Source organism: Oncorhynchus mykiss, chromosome 6 (genome assembly GCF_057628025.1).
Source record: "Oncorhynchus mykiss isolate SJ-2025 chromosome 6, ASM5762802v1, whole genome shotgun sequence".
Lineage (NCBI taxonomy): Eukaryota > Metazoa > Chordata > Actinopteri > Salmoniformes > Salmonidae > Oncorhynchus > Oncorhynchus mykiss.
The window spans coordinates 62,720,885-62,744,000 of record NC_143027.1 but is presented as its reverse complement, the minus strand read 5'-3'; the positions used below and the strand labels follow the sequence as shown (position 1 = coordinate 62,744,000).

General features: G+C 44.3%; 1 protein-coding gene across 5 annotated transcripts in view; it reads right to left on the bottom strand.

Moving 5' to 3' along the window:
• ankrd11 (ankyrin repeat domain 11) overlaps positions 1 to 23,116 on the bottom strand; it is a 184,426-nt gene that overhangs the window by 141,172 nt on the left and 20,138 nt on the right. For 3 of the 5 annotated variants that reach the window (XM_036980646.2, XM_036980652.2, XM_036980650.2), the window contains exon 2: positions 8,333 to 8,412. The gene's annotated coding sequence lies outside the window, so the exon portion shown is untranslated. Of the gene's footprint in view, positions 1 to 8,332; positions 8,413 to 17,320; positions 17,470 to 23,116 lie in introns of all 5 variants that reach the window. The other 2 variants (XM_036980649.2, XM_036980651.2) reach the window with 1 other exon arrangement.

Sequence of the window (23,116 nt, the reverse complement as noted above, 5' to 3'; positions counted from 1 at the left end):
CTCTTGCGCAGACATTTAGAAACGAAACATGACAATTTGAAAAATAAGCCACAGGAGTTTTTTGAGCGAGAATAAAGACGACTTTCGAGTAGTAAGACATGTATAAAAGAAACAGATACCATTAATAACAAGGGGCTAGACGAGTCTTATATGGTGAGCTCACGAGTGGCTAGGACAGGCAAGACCCATACTAGAGTGGCTAGGACAGGCAAGACCCATACTAGAGTGGCTAGGACAGGCAAGACCCATACTAGAGTGGCTAGGACCGGCAAGACCCATACTAGAGTGGCTAGGACAGGCAAGACCCATACTAGAGTGGCTAGGACAGGCAAGACCCATACTATTGTGAAGGTCTTTATTCTCCCTGCTGCCGCAGATATGGCTGGTACAATGATGGGGGAAAAGGCCCCCAAAAAACTATACAGACACTGCCTTCATCAAACAACACTGTTTCACGACACATCAGTAACATATCAGGAGATGTAAGTATTGGACAGCTTTGTGACATCAAATGGACTTTGGTGGTAAAGATGTGTTGGTATCTGTACTGATTGCGCAAAAGCCATGACAGGGAGACATGGTAGAGTGGTAACGCGCGTGCAAGCAGTTGCTCCCGACGCCACTTGCTGCCAAGGGAATGCCTGACAGCTTGAAAGACGTTTTGGACACTACAGTGAAAATGGAAGTAATGCCCCTGAACTCTCGTGCATATTCTGCATTATGCAATGATATGGGCAGCGACCATGTAACGCTTTTACAACAGACAAAAGTGCGCTGGTTATCAAGGGGCAAAGTATTGACAAATTTTTTGGAATTAAGAGACTGACCACTTGCATGATGACGAGTTTCTCACACGACTGGGCCTATCTGAGTGATGTTTTTTCTCGCCTGATTACAGGGACTCTAGGTAGCTAGGCTAACTGATTTGAGGGTGTCAGAAGTCACTGCCAGATTTCTGGGTTGGGCTGCGCTCAGGGTGTCCGGCCTTGGCAAATTGCCCTGTTAAGACACTGATGCAGTTCGCAACCACGTACCTATGTGAGAGTGGATTCTCGGCCCTCACTAGCATGAAAACTAAATACAGGCACAGACTCTCTCCAATACAACCCAACATTTCAGAGTTATGTGTATACTTTCAAGCACACCCGTCTCATTCATCTGTGGTGAGTTATTCACAATTTTCGATGAACAAGTAAGGTTTTATATGTAAGATGGCTAAATAAAGAGCAAAATTATTGATGATTATTATGATTATAATAATGATTATTATGATTATTATTATGATTATTATTATTATTATTATTATTATTATGTGCCCTGGTCCTATAAGAGCTCTTTGTCACTTCTCACGAGCCGGGTTGTGACAAACTCACACTCCTTATGTTTAATAAATGTAATACATGAGCGTTTGTGTAGCAAGCTTATTACAATGGCGGCAATAACATTTGAGAGTGCGCCAACCCTGGTACTAGAGGGGGTTGAATGTTTGAAGGGGTACAGGACTGTAAAAAGTTTGGGAACCACAGTGTTAAAATAAAACTAAAAAAGGGTCAATGCAGGTAGTCCGGGTAACCCTTTGATTAGCGATTCAGTAGCCTTGTTCAGCAGTCCTATGGCTTGGGGGTAGAAGCTGTTCGGGGTCCTGTCGGTTTCAGACTTGGTGCACTGGTACTGCTTGCAGTGCGGTAGCAGAGAGAACACTATGGCTTGGGTGGCTGGAGTGCAGAATATGTCATGAACCCGTAAGACGGCTGCTATTCACTTCAGCGACATTATGATTTAACAGGATGCTGACGAGAGACCGGTCCAGCTGCTGAACTATAGGTCCTTGTTGTTCAGTCATACACTGCTAGTACCCATTGTGTTTACGTAAGGCTTTACCACTCTGTGACAACAAGCATGCGGCTCAATAACCAACATGAGATAACAGTGATTTGGCACAACACCAAACAAACCTCAACCACAAAAGAAGCCATAGGATTTCACTAAGAGAGCATATCGGTTAAATCAAATTGTATTGGTCACATACACGTGACTAGCAGATGTTATTGGGGGTGTAGCGAAATGCTTGTGCTTCCAGCTCCGACAGTGCAGTAATATATCTAACAAACAGTTAGCCTAGCTACTGAACAGTTCCATTCATTCAGACAACATTAAAACGTGCCGTTCCCTCTCTATATCAACGAGACGACACAAACCCACTGATTGGCCAGGGCTCCAATCAGTTGATTGAAAAAAAGGGGGAAAGTAATTTCACAGTTCCAACCAAGCCAAGGGGCCAAATGACAGGTGTACTAGACTAGAGGGAGCTCATTTGATGGTGATGTAATAGTCTTCTGCTGTAGCCAACACACAGAGAACAATGGAGGGCACCTGTAGGAAAATAATCACATGAGACAGAGAGCTCCGAGCCTCTCAGAGCAGAGCCCAGGATGGGTTAATACGACAATCAACGACCTTTATGCAACCAGCAGCAGGACAGGGCCAATGACCAGCCAATGACTCTATTTCTTGTTTTGAATTATCACAGCAAGCAAAGGTCACCCCCTCTGTCAAGGGGGGAGAGAGGCATGCAGACATACAGTGGGCTGGTGAACAAGGTCATTACCATCCCAGGAGTGGTATTGGCTTACTACCAAGCCAGGGCTACTTGAAACCAAGGTCACCGTGCTCTGGCTGCTGGAGTGACAGCGGACTGAACCGAAAAGCTGGAAGCAGGATTGGGTTGCCACTGCCTGCCAGTGGGCTGGGCTGCCGTGCTGCAGTTCTGTCCGCCCAGGCCCGAGCACTTTGCTCCAGGCTCCCCTGAGAGGTGGGCTGGGTGGGGAGCACAGGGAATTCAGATTACTGGAAGAAGAAAATACATTCACTGCAGAGTTTCCTGAAATCAGATCCCACCTGACATAAATCAGAAACGGAGCCATTATGGCTGCCATTATGGTGAGAAACCAGAGACGAGGGATCAAGCTACTCCACTCATTCACACGTGAATAAGTGGCTCCCTAAAATAGGCCCGTCTACTACCAGAGCACTCAGATAGAGCAGGAGATTAGGCTGTGTGTGTGTTTAATACTAACTCAATACATTCCATTCACCGTCACAAGGGTATAGCTTACCATGACACTGTCAGGCTCTCGCCAGCACAGCCCAGGCCCAATGTTAGGGGGTCTTCCCCGTGTTGTTCAGCAGGCCCAGGCCCCACCACTGTGTCTGTCTGTGCCTCAGCTTCTCCTCTCCCAATCAACACTACATTAGCCTGCTAATCTCCAGCCCCGTGCAAACAGCTCAGTCATCATGATCCAGAGAGAAGAGAGAGGAGAGGGGGAGAGACCTGGCAGCAGTCAGGGGAAAAACCACAGCGTCACTCGGGGATGGGGGAAGGACAGGGAAGATGATAATGGTTGTTGTGGCTCCTCTTTCTACCATCTTTCCCACTCGCTGACTCCACCGATTTCCACAGACACAATCATCTCAGAAATTGTACACAATAGCTGCAAGTGAAATAGTAAGAAAAGTAATGCTATCGAAAGCAAATCCTTGAGGCAATGTTTAGAAATATTTATTGATCATGTTCTATAGATCTTAAAATATGGTTCTCTATTTTCTCCATTATTCATTTTAATACAGAGTACTCAAATCCCACAGACATTGACAGTAAAGTCAGAAATAGATGAAAACCCTAGTGTTGTGGAATGAGAAGTAGACTTGCAGCCCAGAAGTTGGACTGACCAGTCTGGTGACATTGACAAATTGTATTTTTTTAATTAAACCTTAATTTAACTAGGCAAGTCAGTTAAGAACAAATTCTTATTTACAACGACAGCCTACTGGGGAACAGTGGGTAAAACTGCCTTTTAACCTTGTCAGCTCGGGGATTCGATCCCAGTTACTGGCCCAACGCTCTACCCACTAGGCTACCTGCCGCCCCGCCCCAGAAAGGGAGACAAAGGTAAGGCAGAAATAACCAATTCATCTGTACTAAGTCCCATCACTCATATCAAACTGTCCTTTCCCGTAAATACAACACTAACAAAATGCAGAAGAGCACTGTGGTGTAGGCCTTTTCACAGTCAGGCTGCTGAGCTGACACTAAACTCCACCAGTCAGAAAAAGGAAAGATCCATTCCTTCCATATTTCCAACACGTTACATTACAAATAATCCAATTACAGCTTGCAGATTGAGCTGAAAGGGTCAGATAATGTACAGTGTCTCCATGTTCCTTAAATCACCCAGCCAGAGTTCTAAACAATCGAGCAAACAGGCAGAAACACAGGCTGCCAGGAGACGCTGTGGGAGGGCCCCTATAACTCACATTAGAACAAACACAATCATTTGTTCCACTGGGTTTTGTGGTTCATGCCCCCTCCTCCCCCATCAGATTTGATGGGGGGAGTGTTTGATCCTCTGAGGAGACGAGGGGTGGAGGAGGTACAGTAGAGGGGCCCAGAGAGGGAGACACTGGGTGCCTGGAGGGTACATAGCACTGTTCAGAGGGTATTGTACTGGAGGGAGAGAGGCAGCGAACAGGCTAGGTAGGACCAGTCACTCTAGTCTTGTCCAATGCACTGGCATATCTTTTGGTTCAAGGCACACAGCAGCCCGTAAAGAGGTTACAGTTATTCCCAGCGCTAAGCCAAAGCCCAGCTCTAAAAATTAGACTGAAGATCTAAACACAGACTTTGTGGAAGGACGACTCACTGATGGGAACTTGGCTTTGGAGAAGGGGAGGTAGAACATTTAAAGACATTCTGTCCCATCTTCAAAAACAGTCAGCCAACTCCTCAGCATCCAGACACACACTATAAATCTGATCATTTCAGAGTAGCACTGGCTATCTATCATCACAGCCAGTCAGCCAGTCTCCTCTCCTATGCAGTCAGTACGTTGCTGTGGTGGGCGAGCTTGGTTCTGACCGAGTGTGTGGGAGTGGAGGGACAGACATTGGCCTGCCTGGCTGTCAGCAGCTTAGAGCCATACCCTTGAGCAGAGCATGAGAATCAACCCTGACCTTCTAGCAGCACATTCTTTTCAAGCAGGCAGCATAACATCTCTTAATTAAAAAACAGATACGTCCTGTTCTCTCCACCACAAACTGCATTCAAAGCACTGTTCTCTTTTGACACATTCAAGACTTAAATATTTTCCCTTCCCATCTCCCCACCACTTCCCTTTCAAACCACTTCATACCTCAGAGGGGAGAGCCCTGTAGTCGACACTTACAAACTATGTTCTATGTAGCCGGGCGCTGTTTATCCTTTTCATTCTCACACCTACATGCTAATTTCCAAGGCCCAGTGTGGTGCTAGGACCAACCTGCCATCAAAAAAAAACATTTCAGTGGCAGAGTCGGACATGACCCCCTGTACCCTCCTATTACTACGGCTACCTCCAACTCCTCCAGCAGCCATGGAGCTTCGCCATCTGCAAAGAGAAAACACACAATACAACGTTTCTGCCATCAAGCCATGCCCAAAGGTCGGTGTCTCAGCTCGTTTATCAAAAGGGTTATATTTGACTCGAGCTGGTGACCGCACACTTCCGAAATTCGCATTTATAGTTGTGTCCTGTGAGTGGACAGACAGAAAGACAGCTGGATGCTACCTACCGCCTAGCTACGGTGGGTATCGCCGATATGTGATGACTCCAAATCGGCATTACGGTCTGGCTAATGGAAAACGCAGCCATGTATCTTTCAAATAACCTGCATTTGGCGATACTATGTTCTCGAGACGGGAAAAATAGTATCGTATAAAACACCTGTGTCCAGTTGCATGTGGTTCAACAAAAAACAGAGAACATTCTGAAAGTTATTAAATCCATGTTCTGCGCTGCCCAAATAGCTGCTTCGCCATCTTAGCTACCGTACACCTAGCATTTCCCAGCATCTTGGCAGGAACTAGGATTGTCTATGTGCCTCGGCCAAGTGTAGAAGTAGATGGCAGCACGTCACAGATCGACCAAAACAAAGATCTACACACGCAAGAGGCATTTCTCACTCAATACAAAACATGGATGTAATATCTTTCAGAATTATCTCTGGTTTTTGTAACCACCTGCACATTTATAAAGATGCACCTTTTCTGGTTTCGAGAACAAAGAAAGAGTTGGCAAGTGCAGGTAAGTTGAAAAGTTGGAGTCGTCACATATTGGCGATACGCACCACAGCTACCAACATCCTTCCCTCTGCAGTGGGATGAGAGAGAGCTAGTTGCCACTTCCTTTCAAGGTGGGTTTGAACTTGAGCCAATCAGCAGCTGTGCTGATTAATGGAACAATGACATCACACTCTTGGATATCATCTTAAAGAACAGTTCCTCCTCGGTGCTTAGCTCTAATGACTTGGAACAGAATGGCAAGAAAAACCTTGGGCAAAGGCACCATTTTATCCCCTACCAATCCTGCTCTTCACATTATGCAGCAAGCCTACTAAATGAACAAACCGTCAAACTTCTGCTCAAATAAGCTATAGAATCACGAGGCATGGGCTTATACCAGAGAACAATATAACCACAACAATATAGGTCTGCAACCTAAGTGGTTTAATGGGGCACAATAGTCTAGTCAGTGGGGATAACCCCAAACAAGTATATTACATACGAGATAAAAACAATACATGACACGCCAACACCACAAAGGTTCAATCCTTTGAACGGTCCACAACCTCCTATATCATCTCATCATTCAACATGCGTACAAGGAAACCTAATCACACCAAAGTTCCCGCTCCTTCTGCCTCGAGTTCACATTCCTCAGCTAAAGATATGAGTGAAATGCCAATTTGCAGGGTAATGATGCAGAGTTGCTCTCCTCCCTGGCCACAGAGCCATGCCTGTTTGGAGCACACAGACTCTTTCAATAGAGCATTAGCATGTGGCCTGCCAGGATGAGAGGTAGGCGGGTGGGAGCGGGGTCTGGGGGAACAAAGCCCCTATAGTCGTCTCAAGCCAGGCTATGAGAGTTATGTAATATGACTGGCAGGGCCCACTTTCCTGTTCAGAGTGCTGCAGACTAATCCCATTGAAGAACAGGCCTACTTTAGAAAGGGGAGGAGGGAGAGCGAGAAAAAAATCAACACGCTGGTAAAGAGTAGAGGCAAAACAGTGCAGGGAGAACATTCACAGGAGAGACACCCTTTCATCTGCACTACCATCCAACACAGCACAACTCCCAACCAGCAGATAACGCTGACAATAATATCAGCACTGCCGAGGGCTGGGAGCAGGCTAAACACAGAGAGACAGAGAGCGAGCGAGAGAGAGACAGGGAGTGGCAAAGAGAGAGAGGAGAGAGAGGGGGGACAGCGCATGAAACAGAGGGAGAGAGAGGTACACAGTAATCCTACGTCTGTTTCTGCTAACCATTGGCAAAGTGGAGGATGTAGAGCAGTTAAAAATAAAATCTGATTCTGATTTACTCTACTGGTGCCTGGAAACCATGTGACTGGCATCACATGAGGAGAGGTGGGGGTGGGGAGGAGAGAAACGGTACTGACAGCATAATGAGCTTTTTGATCAGTTTCCTTGGTTTCCACTGACAGTAAGCAGATACGGTGTGATTTCAGAGGTAAACATCACCAGCTCCCGTTGCACAGAGTCTGGCTAAAGAGAAGGCTACAGGAGGACAAAACGAGAGTAGGAAGAGAACGAAAGGGGAGATCGATTGTACAGCCCCCATGCTGAAAGTCTGTGTGCCGGGGCTGTGTGCCGTGGGGAAAAGGCGGCAGTCTCTTCAGAGGCGTGGGGCTGCCACCACTTACTGATCAAGCAGCACGGTCACATGAGCCGCATGCAGGAGAGGGACTCTTCATTAGTGACACTGAGCTCTACGGGAGCGGTGACCTACTTTCCAAACCAAGTCGCTCACCACACAAACAGCCACACACACACAAAAGCCCACACCAGCTAAAACACAGAACCCCTTTAACAAAGGGACAGGAAGGCAGGGCCTGGGCATGCACTAAGTCCTGCTCTTAATACACACATTCCAGTCGAGAGTGCAGGGCTTTAATGCGGCCAGTTGGTACTAGCACTGCTCCTGTCTGTCTATGTCTCAGTTCCACAGCAAACCCTCTCTATAGTGCCATATGAGTGTAGTTTATTTAGCATCTGTGATGGTTTGGCAAAAAGTGGCCAGTCAAAACAACAAGACTGCTGGAGTACAGGAATACGGGCCTTAGAAAACAAACCCCTTTCTGTAAACATTTATAAAAATACAAAAAAAAAAGTAAAAAGATACTGCGTGTTCAAACCTTCAGTACATCGTAACAAACACAGGGCCTAGAAACAGAGATGGCTCCAGAGACAACGTGGAGAGAATGTAGCAATACATACCGATTCCATGGCTGTCCGCGGATGGGTGACGTTAAAATCCTGCTTTAAAAAAGGGCTGCAGTTGAGAAGTCCAACGAATCCTACAAAACAAAACAAAACCGGGGGATTAGTTACTGAGATGCTGGCTGGTGTTTCACATTCCTAATGAGATCTGGCGTAGGGAGTCATCTTCTCCCATTCAGGTTGTGCTATTCCCCCAACATTGTATGGCTTCCAGAAGAGGCTGGTCTTAGTGCAACCTTTCAAAGGTCAAAGCCTCACTATGCCAGCCTCTCATACCCCTGTAGACAGCCCCTCACAACCAACCCCACAGCCACAGCCCCCCAGCCAGCCCCACAACCCCCCCAGCCACAGCCAGCCCCTCAACATCCGAGCCACAGCGAGCCCCTCAACCCTAGCTTTGTCTCAACTCTGAGGGCAGGGGTTTATCAGGATTTGAACGATAGAGGGGCTTTTCAAAGGCCTTCAGTTGTGCCACCTCGGTTACATTCCTGTGTCGCTGTCACCTAGCCCCTCGTTCACATTTGTTCCATGGCAGTTGTTCAAATACCAGTGAGTGTGTCCACTAGCACAAATGATAAGTTGACTCAAGAGGACCACACACACCCGCAGTTAGGCTCAGTGGTATTGTGGAAAAGTATATGTATAAAGAAAAACATGATTTCAGTCTTAGAGGGAGTTAACCAAGAGTTTGTTTCTTTTCAGAAATTAATTAAATATAAAAACGGGCTTTCGCTTGCATCTTGTCCTCTTCCCTTCTGAAGAGAACAGGTGCAAAGCTTACCAAATCTGTCAGACTGCCATTAAACAGTACAAGGCCATGAAAGCAAAATGTCATCCCATTAGTAGAGAGGTTAAAGGTTACATCGGTTAGCCAGCGAAAATATATTTGACCGGTCACATCCAGTCTATAGCTTAATTTGCATCATTTTGTGGAATTATATTGCAGCGTGTGTTTTCGTTAGTTGTCAAGAACCTTATTTATCACACGCGCAAACCTTACAGAGCCTAGTTTGAGGAGCAGAATAGCCTATTGCCTGTCAGACAACGCAAGATGAGCTCCTCAAAAAGCTGGTACTGAAGTGCTTTTATAAGCAGCCATTGCACAACAAATATGCAATGTAAAAAAATAATAATAAAGTGAACAAATTCTAAAATGTTTTGATGGCCACGATTAAAAGCAGCTAGTATTTCTCAATCCTGCTTTAAAAAAAAGGGCTGCAGTAGAGAAGTCCAGAGAATCCTACAAAACAAAATCGCCATGAGTGCATAGGCAATGGTAGGCAGGCTGTCAAGCGTGTCACCCACCGATATGCAATGTGAGCTGGAGGCTGCATAATTGTTTGAAACGTGAACATTTTACTGCAAATGAGAAATGCCTTACCTTGCTTCAAAGTAGCCTAGCCAAAATCCAGCCATAGAAAAGTGGAAGCAATTATTTTATAAAGACTTCCTGATGCCATTAACCAGCATTTCTCTGTTGTTCTATTGGTTTTCATATCAACTTTCGCTGTTCAGAACCCAAAGGCACACTCCTAGTCATATTAGCAATTCATCGTAGTTGATGTTATTAGATTCCCCCTCTGTTTCTGAGATTTTCATTTGTCACATTCTTATGTCACATTTTTCAGCTCCGCTGGCATCAGGTGCTCTGTTTAGAACAGTGTTTTCAGCTCCGCTGTGCCACGAGAATTTCTATCCCAGTGTTCTAACTGAACGATTTTATCTGAAGGTTGTAAATCTCCAGATCAAAGAAATAGACCGTCTCAGCCTGCAATAGATCAAAACTTGATTCTGTCTTTCTCCCCAATTTCGTGGTATCCAATTGTTTAGTAGCTACTATCTTGTCTCATCGCTACAACTCCCGTACGGGCTCGGAAGAGACGAAGGTTGAAAGTCCTGCGTCCTCCGATACACAACCAAACCAAGCCGCACTGCTTCTTAACACAGCGCACATCCAACCCGGAAGCCAGCCGCACCAATGTGTCGGAGGAAACACCATGCACCTGGCAACCTTGGTTAACCTCCACAGGAGTCACTGGTGCGGGATGAGACAAGGATATCCCTACCGGCCAAACCCTTCCTAACCCGGATGACGCCAATTTGGTTACGACAGAGCCTGGGCGCAAACCCAGTCTCTGGTGGCACAGCTGGTGGCAGTACAGCGCCCTTAACCACTGTGCCACCCGGGAGGCACTAGACTAGCCATTTCTAACAGTTTTTCTCCTCCCTGGGGTGGGGAGGCCTCATTCCAGTTATTAGTTTCACCGTTATCATCACAAGTCAACAGTTCAAATAGTAACACAATAGCCTAGTCTTAAAAAGTCTAGTCACACACATTGTTGGATTATGACTAACACATTTCATACAATATGGTTTCAGGGTGAAATACTTTAGTCATTATCTTAAACATCCAAATTCTTCTATCAATCCACCCTTTGACTAAATATTACATCTTGATACAACATTTGTTTATTTAAAAAAATCACATAACACCCATAAATGTATGTACAACGTCTATTTCACCTCACCTGGGTATAGTTCTATTTCTACTTCCAGTTATAACTCTTCCTTTTGAGATTTTCACTATAACCTTCACACGTTAGAACTAAGAAAAGTTTTAAATTGTGGGTCATCAGGGTCGAATTGGTCATCATCGTCCACCATTCCAGGAGGCATGTAGCGTTCATCCCACTGGTCTGAGTCAGGTATGGGCTCATACCTCACCATCTGCTGGGTCACAGCAGATTCCAACGCCTTGCTTCCCAACTCTCGGACACATGGAATAAGACAACCACATAATACGGGCATACCCATACAAGCAATAGCAGCCCCCAAGATGGTAGCTACTATGGTTTTCCATTTGCCAAACATTTCAACAAACCACCCTGTGATGTATTAACCCCCAAGTTCTTAGCCCATTCTTCACTTAGATCAGTCAACCCAGCCAATGCCTTCGTGACGCTTCCGTCTGGTGTGGTGTTATTTGGAATGAAAGTACAGCAATGAACCCTTATCATTCTACATACCCCGCCCTTTTCGGCCAATAATATATCGAGTACCCGGTCTATTTTGCCAGGTCATGAGGGAGGTGGGAAAGAATTTACTGCATCTTCGGTTTCATTCATGAATTAATCCAATCCACAATTTTATTTATTGTCAATCACCAAAATAACGTAGTGGTAAAGCCTTCAACTATTTGATTCATAGCTTTGTATTAATCTGGAACTCCCCTGGGGTTGCCAATAGCATCCATCTAGACAGAGCTACTCCCATCTTGGTCAAAACTCCTCCTGTGCCTACTTTGGCCTCCTATAACTGGCCTCTGATTACTAATTCTAACTGGTTGGACCAATAACACCAGGGCACAAGTACCTACCCACCCTTTTGGTAGTATCTGTCAGATACGTCCTTTGCTGGTACAATCCCACCATTCAGCCGTTATAGGGGCTGTGAGGTTCAGAATTTTCCCCTTTGCTTCCAAATCTAAGTCAGTCACATTAACTACCGTCTTACAGCCATTAAAATCACCTACATTCTGCCCTTCTCTGATTCCTATTTTGTAGGTCACTCGTCCTTGACGGTCGGTATGTGGGTAGTTTCTCTTTTACTTCTTAACAATGGTGGGGGTGTAGTATAATAAGGTGGTGGATCTGGATGCATCAGGAAAATTACCAAGACTGTGATGCAGCCCCCATATTCCCAAAAATCACCAACCTTCTCCTGTCCTTAGTCTATCTGCTAGGAACCACCCCATACCCACAACTCTATGAGCGCACACAGTGATGATAGGTCAGGATAGGGAATCTTCGTTAGGGAGGTAACCCCCGGACCCTATTGGTACTCGGTTCTGTTCCCTAACTCTGTGTGTTCAGCAGTGTTTGTATGTGTTCCTACCTTTTTGTTGTCGGTAACGTGGACCCAAGCGACTCTCTCAGCTATTCTAACGGCAAAAGCGGTTACCAACAAAACCTGGTATGGCCCTTCCCAACGGGACTGCTTCCAGTCTTTTCTCCTCAGGGACTGGATCCACACCCTGGTTGTATTGAGTGAATCACCTTCTGTAATTCACCTGTGGGACACAATCTTTGACATACGAGTGTGGTTAACAAACAATCTTCTCATGTGTTCTGCTAGAGTATGTTCTACTTCTATGTGGGCCTGCTCGGGTCCTCCCAATCCAGGCATTCTGTATGGTCGACCAAACACTTTCTCGAAGGGGACAGCCCATTTTTAACTGAAGTTTCCCTAATAGTCATTAATACTATTGGTAAACATTGTACCCAATTTCTACCTGTACTCATGTGTGTTTTCCTTAATTGTGTCACTCCAGCGTTCAATTAATCCTGCCGATTGTGAGTAATATGAACCGTATCTTTTCCTATTTAAAATGTTCAATTTCTGGCCTCTCTTTTACCTGCTTAACCAAAAATGTAATCCGTTGTCTAAAGAAATAGATTCTAGTAAACCAATTCTAGGGATAATATCTTGACCCAATGCTTTAGCTATCGTAATCATGTCCGCCAAGTAAGTTGGGAACGCTTCTACCCATTTAATATATTTATCTATTATTGTTAAACACCACTTCTTTTCCTCACTTAGGGATAGTTCAAAATAGTCCATTTCCAATTGTTGGAATGGATATTCTACCTGGGGGGTATTCCCCCAGTGGCGCTTTTACTCTACCTTGATGTGTTATCCCATAGGCCTCAAAGTGTTTCCTAACCTGCTATACCCACCCACCTGTTGAAACATGGCTCTGCCCATGTGTCAATATTGCCGCATATCTAAACCGTGACGTAGGTAAATTATCCTTATGCCAAACATTCTGTAGGACCGCCCCTTTTCTTTTCCACATGTCCAATTCCTTTTGGGGCGCCCTGTCTTGGCTATCCTGTAACAATTATCTTTCAATTGTTCAGTCTTCTTTAAGATTTATCTGTGCTGCTGTGTATGGTTTCTGTTCCTGTTGTAATGCTAAATCTGTTGGCCAATTCGAATACTCGCAGTCTAGATCACTCTCACTATCCTCCTCTTACCAATCTAGTCATGCTTCCTCTTCTTCAGAGTCTTCCGGTCCCCTCCTATTCTTGTTCTGTCTGTCTCGGTACGGTCTTTGTCTCTCATTCTTTGGAGGAGCTCTCCACTCTCAGGCCAGATGTCCTGTTTTGTCACAATTAAAACACTTTCTATCGTCTGATCCTGTTAATTTTTTCCCCTTCTCTGTTGGGTCCCTTCCCCTTAAAGCCTCCTTTATGCTGGTCTACTATTTCCCCAATAGTTACTATTAGATACTCTGCTCCTTTCTGTTCTTTCTTATTCTTCTCCTCTTTCCCATGGTGTTCATGGTGAATTGCATACCTCTTCACCTCCGCCAATGTGGCAGTTCCCAATCCTATCAGAATCTTTTTTTATTGCCTGACAAGTTTCAAGTCTCAGACCACTAAAAAAAAATGCTATCTTCAACTGTTAATAATATTGCCCATCTCTTCCCGGTCCAGGATCTACCAATCCACGATTTGCATTAAATAGCTCCCTCAATCTTACCAAATACTGACTGACTGTGTCCCTGCTTACAGTCATAGATTTGAGAAAACTATATAGTCGTAATCCCTAAGATTATTACATAGAGGATTCAGTTTGTCTCGATACCCTCCTGGACCCTTCTATCCCTGTCTTAGGGTATACTATTTAAATAAAAATCTTCTAATAATTAAAACGAATGCAAAACATAGCATATGTTTCATCTGTACAAATGAAATCTCTCCTTCGGGAGTCCACTTTATTTTATCTAACAATAACATTGGTTAATCATAAATCAGTCCCATCAATAAAGTTATATGTTGCATAGTGTGGGATCTATTATGTACAGTAATTTGCCATCCCTAAGAACTGCAACATATTTATTTTCATAGTTCATTTTAACGCTTATAAAATCACTATCACTACTATCTATTTCCTGCCCTGTTGGCTTAAAATATGTCCTAAATACTTGACATAAGTCTACCATAATTAAAACGTATTCTTGCTAACTTTATAACCTTACTCAACAAAAAAATATAATACTATAATATCAATTTTACAGCCTTTTGTTAAATTTCTCAGAAATATAATCTACATACAACAGCTAACTAACTACCTAAGGGAGAATAAAAGTTGGGTTGGTAACTAAACATTACTTAAGCAAAAATAGTGAGACTTTCAAAATAACCGTAAAACAATTTATAAACCCACATTCACCCCAAAATTATAAATCCAAACCATCTGGGTGAAATTAAATTTAAGACAAACTCATTTACCAAATCAGAGAGAAATATCTACAATCTATTTTTAACAAATTTAGGAGAGTACTAGAACCAGGGACGCAAAGAAATTATGGAGCCTTTCGGACTAAAAACAGACAAGTTTCAAAACGCATCTTCTCCTCCAATAATCACATCATTATCCATTATTGAATTAAACATAGGTTTAATCCCTGCTATTACTTCTGGTTTCAATAAATACTGCCTTCAATAAGGTCAACAAAATAATTTAGGAGTAACAGTTACAGGTAAAACTCCCACATCTGCCACTCCTTTTAACCGTAACATCTCCGGTATCCCTGTGTCTAGCCTGAAACAGTCGGTCAGTCCTTCCATATCCCTCCTGAACCCTTCTACTCCAGTTTTTGGATGGACTATTCCTTCCACTGCTAGACTTTCTGGGCTCAGGGGAATGGGAGAGCCTAACCTTTTTCTGTCTCAGTCTCAGTCTCTCGCTATCTTTATTAATTTCTTCTTTCTTTACACTTGCCTTCTTTTCCGGGCTTCAGACAGCCACACCCTGGCTGTATCAAACCCTCAACCTGCTGTTTCCCTTGATTATTGGCACACGTCTTATGTATCTGCTTTATCATAGTTTATCTACATCTAGGCACCCTTCAAAACCATACTTCTTCCTCTACTTCTATGGGTAATTAAATCTTCCTTGCAGTTTACTATGACATTGAATGCTTGCAGGAATTTAATCTGGTCCATTACTAGTCAACCTTTTTGCAAGTCCAATTCTTCCCCAAACCTGCTGTTTCCCTTATATTATCTCCAGTTTACATGCACTTCTATTTAATCATAGATGTGAGTTTGTCTACGTCTAGACGTCCTTCATACACATAGTTCTTTCTCCACTTAGGACCATAATAGATGTTCCTCTTATCCTTGGATTCCACATACCTCTCATGCCCGGTTAATTCAGGGACCTCCTTTGAGGATTTACTTCCCATGTTAGTAAACCCTCTCCTTTGTTCCCTTGGAACTAGGAATAATTAGTATTATGACTTTTGATAGATTATTAGGTCTCACACGTAATGACAATGATCTTAAAAATTGATTTTATAATTTCTTGTGGCTTTTGACCTGTTAATATATCTCACACGTACGCAACTATTCTTCAGCAGATATTCTTTTGACCGTCCCAGACGGTCTCAATATCAGATTATGTTATGTTATGTTTAGGGTTTATTTTGGTAATGGCCTCAACTACCTTGAGTCATTGCGGACCCAATTCCTCCTGTTTTATTCTATATTCAACCTCGCCCCGTTTTACATTTACAGTGGGGCAAGAAAGTATTGTCAGCCACCAATTGTGCAAGTTCTCCCACCTAAAAAGATGAGGGGCCTGTAATTTTCATCATAGGTACACTTCAACTATGACAGACAAAATTAGAAGAAAAAAATCCAGAAAATCACATTGTAGGATTTTTTATTCATGTATTTGCAAATTATGGTGGAAAATAAGTATTTGGTCAATAACAAAAGTTTCTCAATAGTTTGTTATATACCCTTTGTTGGCAATGACAGAGGTCAAACGTTTTCTGTAAGTCTTCACAAGGTTTTCACACTGTTGCTGGTATTTTGGCCCATTCCTCCATGCAGATCTCCTCTAGAGCAGTGATGTTTTGGGGCTGTTGCTGGGCAACACGGACTTTCAACTCCCTCCAAAGATGTTCTATGGGGTTGAGATCTGGAGACTGGCTAGGCCACTCCAGGACCTTGAAATGCTTCTTACGAAGCCACTCCTTCGTTGCCCGGGCGGTGTGTTTGGGATCATTGTCATGCTGAAAGACCCAGCCACGTTTCATCTTCAATGCCCTTGCAGATGGAAGGACGTTTTCACTCAATCTCACGATACATGGCCCCATTCTTTCTTTCCTTTACACGGATCAGTCGCCCTGGTCCCTTTGCAGAAAAACAGCCCCAAAGCATGATGTTTCCATCCCCATGCTTCATAGTAGGTATGGTGTTCTTTGGATGCAACTCAGCATTCTGTGTCCTCCAAAAACGAGTTGAGTTTTTACCAAAAAATTATATTTTGGTTTCATCTGACCATATGACATTCTCCCAATCTTCTTCTGGGTCATCCAAATGCTCTCTAGCAAACTTCATACGCGCCTGGACATGTACTGGCTTAAGCAGGGGGACACGTCTGGCACTGCAGGATTTGAGTCCCTGGCTGCGTAGTGTGTTACTGATGGTAGGCTTTGTTACTTTGGTCCCAGCTCTCTGCAGGTCATTCACTAGGTCCCCCCGTGTGGTTCTGGGATTTTTGCTTGTGATCATTTTGACCCCACGGGGTGAGATCTTGCGTGGAGCCCCAGATCGAGGGAGATTATCAGTGGTCTTGTATGTCTTCCATTTCCTAATAATTGCTCCCACAGTTGATTTCTTCAAACCAAGCTGCTTACCTATTGCAGATTCAGTCTTCCCAGGCTGGTGCAGGTCTACAATTTTGTTTCTGGTGTCCTTTGACAGCTCTTTGGTCTTGGCCATAGTGGAGTTTGGAGTGTGATTGTTTGAGGTTGTGGACAGGTGTCGTTTATACTGATAACAAGTTCAAACAGGTGCCATTAATACAGGTAACGAGTGGAGGACAGAGGAGCCTCTTAAAGAAGAAGTTACAGGTCTGTGAGAGCCAGAAAACGTGCTTGTTTGTAGGTGACTAAAGACTACTGACCTTATTCATGCAGCAGAGAACTCAATGTAGGTTGGATCTCATCACCGTTCCTGTCGTGTACAAGTTCGCCTGAAATGGACCCTCAATTTCAGAGGTCAGGCATTTGTCTTACGGATTCCTGATCCGCCCGTGCACGGTTTCCGTGTCCCCTGGGACGACAGAAACAGGTATTGAGATCCGGCTCGAAGGACCAAGTTGTCACGAGAATTTCTATCCCAATGTTCTAACTGAATTATTTTGTCTCTCTGTCTAATTCCTGAAGGTTGTAAATCTCCAGTTCAAAGAAATTGACAGTCTCAGCCTGCAATAGATCAATACTTTATTCAGAGAGCGCTCGGTCTTCAAAATGAGAACAATATTTTTATAACACACATACAAATTAACTCACATCAGTAGAAACTCAACCTCTTTAGGTGGGCTGTATTTTTCCACAATTCACAGTTGTCAGTTGTCCTTGAATGTCTCAACTATACCCTCCTCATTTTGCGAAATAGTAACACAATGGCCTAGTGAATCTATAGGGGCGCTATTTCATTATTGGATAAAAAACGTTCCCGTTTTAAGCGCAATATTTTGTCACGAAAAGATGCTCGACTATGCATATTCTTGACAGTTTTGGAAAGAAAACACTCTGAAGTTTCAGAATCTGCAAAGATATTGTCTGTGAGTGCCCCAGAACTCATTCTACAGGCGAAACCAAGATGAAACGTCAAACAGGAAATGAGCAGAATTTCTGAAGCTCTGTTTTCTAATGTCTCCTTATATGGCTGTGAATGCGGCAGGAATAAGCTTAGACCTTCTGCCGTTTCCCCAACATTGTGACGTATTTGTAGACATATCATTGGAAGATTGACCATAAGAGACTACATTTTCCAAGTGTCCGCCTGGTGTCCTGCGTCGAAATTGGTGCGCAACGCCAGGTGCAAGTATTTTTCCATTTGATAGAGAGGAGAAACCAGGCTTCCACGAACGATATATCATCCAAGAGATATGTGAAAAACACCTTGAGGATTGATTCTAAACAGCGTTTGCCATGTTTTCAGTCAATATTATGGAGTTAATTTGGAAAAAAGTTCGCGTTTTGAGGACTGAATTTTCATTTTTTTTTTGGTAGCCAAATGTGATGTACAAAACGGAGCTATTTCTAATACACAAAGAATCTTTTTGGAAAACTGAGCATTTGCTATCTAACAGAGTCTCCTCATTGAAAACATCCGAAGTTCTTCAAAGGTAAATAATTTTATTTGAAGGCTTTTCTTGTTTTTGTTGAAATGTTGCCTGCTGGATGCTAACGCTAATGCTAACGCTAAATGCTACGCTAGCTAGCTACTGTTACACAAATGATTGTTTGCCTATGGTTGAGAAGCATATTTTGAAAATCTGAGATGACAGTGTTGTTTACAAAAGGCTAAGCTTGAGAGATGGCATATTTATTTCATTTCATTTGCGATTTTCATGAATAGTTAATGTTGCGTTATGGTAATGAGCTTGAGTCTGTATTCACGATCCCGGATCCGGGATGGGGAGATCAGAGGTTAAAAAGCCTAGTCGCACACATTATTGGATTATGACTGTAGCATATTTCATACAATTACATGGTTTCAGGGTGGAATACTTTAGTCATCGTCTTAAAACATACAAATTCTATCACGCTGGCATTAGGTGCTCTGTTTACAACAGTGTTTCCCACGAATGGCATTTTGGCAAATGTTTAAAAATGATGTTTTATTGGCGGTTTCATTACAACAGTTGCATGTTCAATAATAGGCTATATAGCCTTTTGAATGTAAGATAGAAGCATATTGTTGCATGCGTTCATTAAACTCTTAATGAAAAATGGCAGTTCCTTGTATGCATGCATAGCAATTTCTGTAGGTCACATCTTTTTACTATTTCAATAGTCATAGATTTTAAAAAATGTGTTACATCTGCAATACATGTTAATGGATGTCAATCTTAGCAGCTAGAAATGGGACAGCAAGAATCTCAAGTTAACATACCAACTGAAGTGACTGAAGTGGATGACACTAGAGCCCAGGCCAAGCCAAGGGCTGGAGGTGCCAGGGCAAAAAAGACAGGCAGGCCAGATTAAAGGGGCCAGGCCTCACTGGGCTGGGTGATGTGTCTGGTAAAATCAGAACCCTGTTGGTTCTCCCAGCAGGAATCCAGGGATTGGACTAATCCAGAATGGAGAGTAGAGCACTCCCTCATAATGGGGCTTGAATACAGGCTTGTAATCTTACTAAGAAAATCCCCCGGCCACAGTGACAAAGTGCACTCCCTTTAAGCCGGGTCATGCTAAAACACGCAAGACATCACTCATGGATAACACAGATCAGTCTCTGGCAGACCAACCATGGGTAAGCTCTTGGTTGGGTAGACTATGGACATCTGAGGAGATCATGCCAGGGTTAAATTCAACTTGACACTGAGTGAAATGTCGTATGGAGCTTTAAATCCTGATTGGAGAAGAAAAAAAAACTGCGATAAACACCAAACTCACTGATGAGCGAGGCATGTTTCCTTTAAGTCACTGATAAGAGCCCTAGCAAACACACTGCACATTAAAACTCCATTATCTGTCTACGGAGGATCTCTCTCCCTCTAGGGCTGACCAGAGGTTTTACTCCACTCGTAGGGTGGACGCTATGTTGACCTTAAAAGGGAAACATAGAGCCTGAGAAGCCAAGCTCCTGCGCTTTGCCGCAGCTCTCTGGTTATTTTCCTCCTGAAAGAGGATGCTTCCACAATTATTCATACACTGGGAGGGATTACCAAAGACAGGAGTCCAGTTTCACCACAGGGCATGGGCCAGGCTCTGCAGACTTCATGCCAACATAGTTGAGACTGGTAGCTTAAACAGTCATTGCAAGGCGCCCAAGCCTACACTTCTCAACCATCTCAAGCAGGATGACTCAGCCAAAAACACATGGCTCCTACCTTGTGGTAATGTGGTGGCCACCTCATGCCCGGCACAAGACTCAACGAGAAGAGACAGCTATGTCTGTAGGCAGGGGGCAGGGAAGACCAGGTATTTTAAGAACGCCAAAACAAGTTCATCCTGTGTCAGTATTTGAGGCTTCCTGAAAGTGTGTTTGCCCTGGCTGTAGCGAGGCAGAAGTACACAAATGCTCTTGTGCAAATATCCATAGTCCCGTCTGGCAGAGGCAGCTGGGCAGGATGTGACATATGTTTGGCGAGGCGGCTCAAGTGGAGACGGCAGAGACATCCGACTGGTTTAAAAAAATACACACACCCATGAGGTAATTTACTACTTGCTGACGTTGAGCTGGACTAGAAGTCACCCGTTCACACACACAGAGGCAGTGCAGGGAGCTGCCAGTCCAATGTGTCCAGGAATTGTACATTTATGACTGGGGAAGTAGTAAAGTCTAACAGGACCAAACTGGACCTTTAATCTCTACCACATGGGTGGACAGACTGCTGGGAGCACCGACACGCCACCATAGATTTGGCCATTCACAGTCAAACCCAGAAATCCTAGTTACTTAGACTTAACTGAAGGGTTGCAGGGCATGTGGGGAGCCTGAGCTATTTCAGGCCCATTTTAAGAGCCTCTTTGCAGGGGCAGTGAGGCTTGAGTGAGGCCTGTCTGCAGAGAGAAGAAGGGCGATGCTGTAGTTATATTAATTTTCTTTCCCTTTTGGTTCTGTGCTACAGCTTGGTGCCCCTCCAGGGTCTCCCACCAAAGAGTGTGTGTGTTTGGCATACAGTGGCCATCCAGGCGCAACGTCTCCAGGTTACTACTCCAATTTATTTCTGTGTGCTAATATACATGTTTAGCAGGGTTCTCTGGTGAATGAGACCGGTTCCCCAAAACAAGCCGTGTTTACAAAACTTGTGTTGAGCCACACTGAGGCACTGAAGTGCTCATTTGTAATGGCTGCATCTATCCTGGCTAATTAGGTTTGACTCAGCACAACGGGAGATTGAGAAGGCAGGCAACAAGTAAAAACTGCCGATTGAGGCACAAAACCTGGCACAAAAATTTCACAAATATCCAGAGATACTAATCAGCATGGCTTTTAGGTGAGCCTACCAGAAAGACCAGGGTTAGAGAGCACTGTCAGCACACAACTAGCCTGTAGCTTCACATCCAAACACGCTGCAGGACATAGGCCTACAAGTACTAGCTAGTTCTCTCCCCTTCTGGCTAACATCCCTGTTCTGCTCCTCCAGGGGTAAGGTTTTATGATATGGCCAAGTTGATGAGAAGAAATACAAGTAAAGCAGGACATATAGGAGTTGACCTAAACATGCAGAAGGTCAGAGGTGAGAGTTCAAGCCTCCCCTCCCTTACCCCCATCCCGACAGTAAGCAGTCGCAGCTCAGGACAAAGGTGTTCTTTCGCATGTTTGGCTATTTGAAGTGAAAATACTAACACTGTGTTCTAAAACCAATCCCTACTAGATATGGGGTATTTCAACATCAACAGGGGAATGCCAAATACTGGACTTTGTTCATGAGGAGTGGTGTGCACATACGTGCATGATAAGGCAAGTCATACCTCTGACAAGTTTGAGAACCTGGCCAGTGTTGATTTCAACTACGGTCTCTGTACACTCATGAGTCCAGCTTTGAGGCCCAACGTTCAGGGTTTTGGAGTTGGGAGAGCAGTCATGGCCAATCCTAAGACCTAGCCTCAACAACAGACAATGGCTGCCAGGGCTGCTCTGTTAAAACCATACTACACTGTGTCCAGATAACTGCCTGGAAATAAGACAGAGGGAACACACACACACACACACAACAACGTTAAAACTCAGACCCTCGATCTCAAACACAAAACAATTACACATGCCATAGAGCCATAGCTATTTTTAAAAAGTGTATATTTCCGGTGATTAGTCTATGTTGCAATGGTGATACGGCTAAAAACACTGGCTGTGTCTGCAGGAGAGGAGGGGGGATACTGGACGCAAGAGTGTAGACACATGTTATTCTGAAGCTCAAAGCAAAGACTGGAAAATATGGAAGAGAGAGCCGAGCTACTGAGAGGAGAGGTCAGTCCCATTTGAGCTTTAGTAATATGGCTGGGGGAGGGTAAAGTGAGTGGGGCTCTAAAAACAACAGGCTGGACTGTGTTGTTTCAGTCCGGGCTGCCACTGTGTGTCTGCGGCCTGGCCCGTGGCTTGTGCGAACATGCAGGCTTATGTGGAGCACCAGTGCATTGTGGGATTACAGCGGAGGCAGGAGGTCTAATGGTCGCCCGAGGGCTTGCACAGCCATCCTTTATCGTGCCTCTTTTCTGCCCCCCCCCCCCCTCCCCCTCTATTCTGCTCCCCAGGGCATCGGATTAGAGGAAGCGCCACCATTTTCACAATCTGGTCAGCTCCATTTATCTGGGAAATCTGAACGATGAGGCAGACCCACCCCCTTCCCTTCTTTCCCTGTGTACCTGGGTTACAGAGCACCTCTCCAGTTCTCTCTGGCTGCCCTATCGAGAACACATCTGACGGAGCTGACAGCAGCCTGGGACTGGGACACTAGCTCCGACCTTTGTCTGAACACTGAACAAGCATCACAGAGCAGACACGGACACAGGGGGACAGGGAGAGTCTGCACTGCTCACCTACAGAGCAGCATGCACACAGACAGCATTTCCCTTAGTTCCATTTTTTTGTGGGCGGGGCACCAAGCTGTTCAGGGTGGCGTTGTTATTCAACACTTGTTTGAAGAGTGCATTTCAAATCTGTCCCAAAATACAAGTATTACTAAATAGAATACAGGAATAGACCTACTGTTGTGAATTATTCTTGAAAACAATATGTTAAC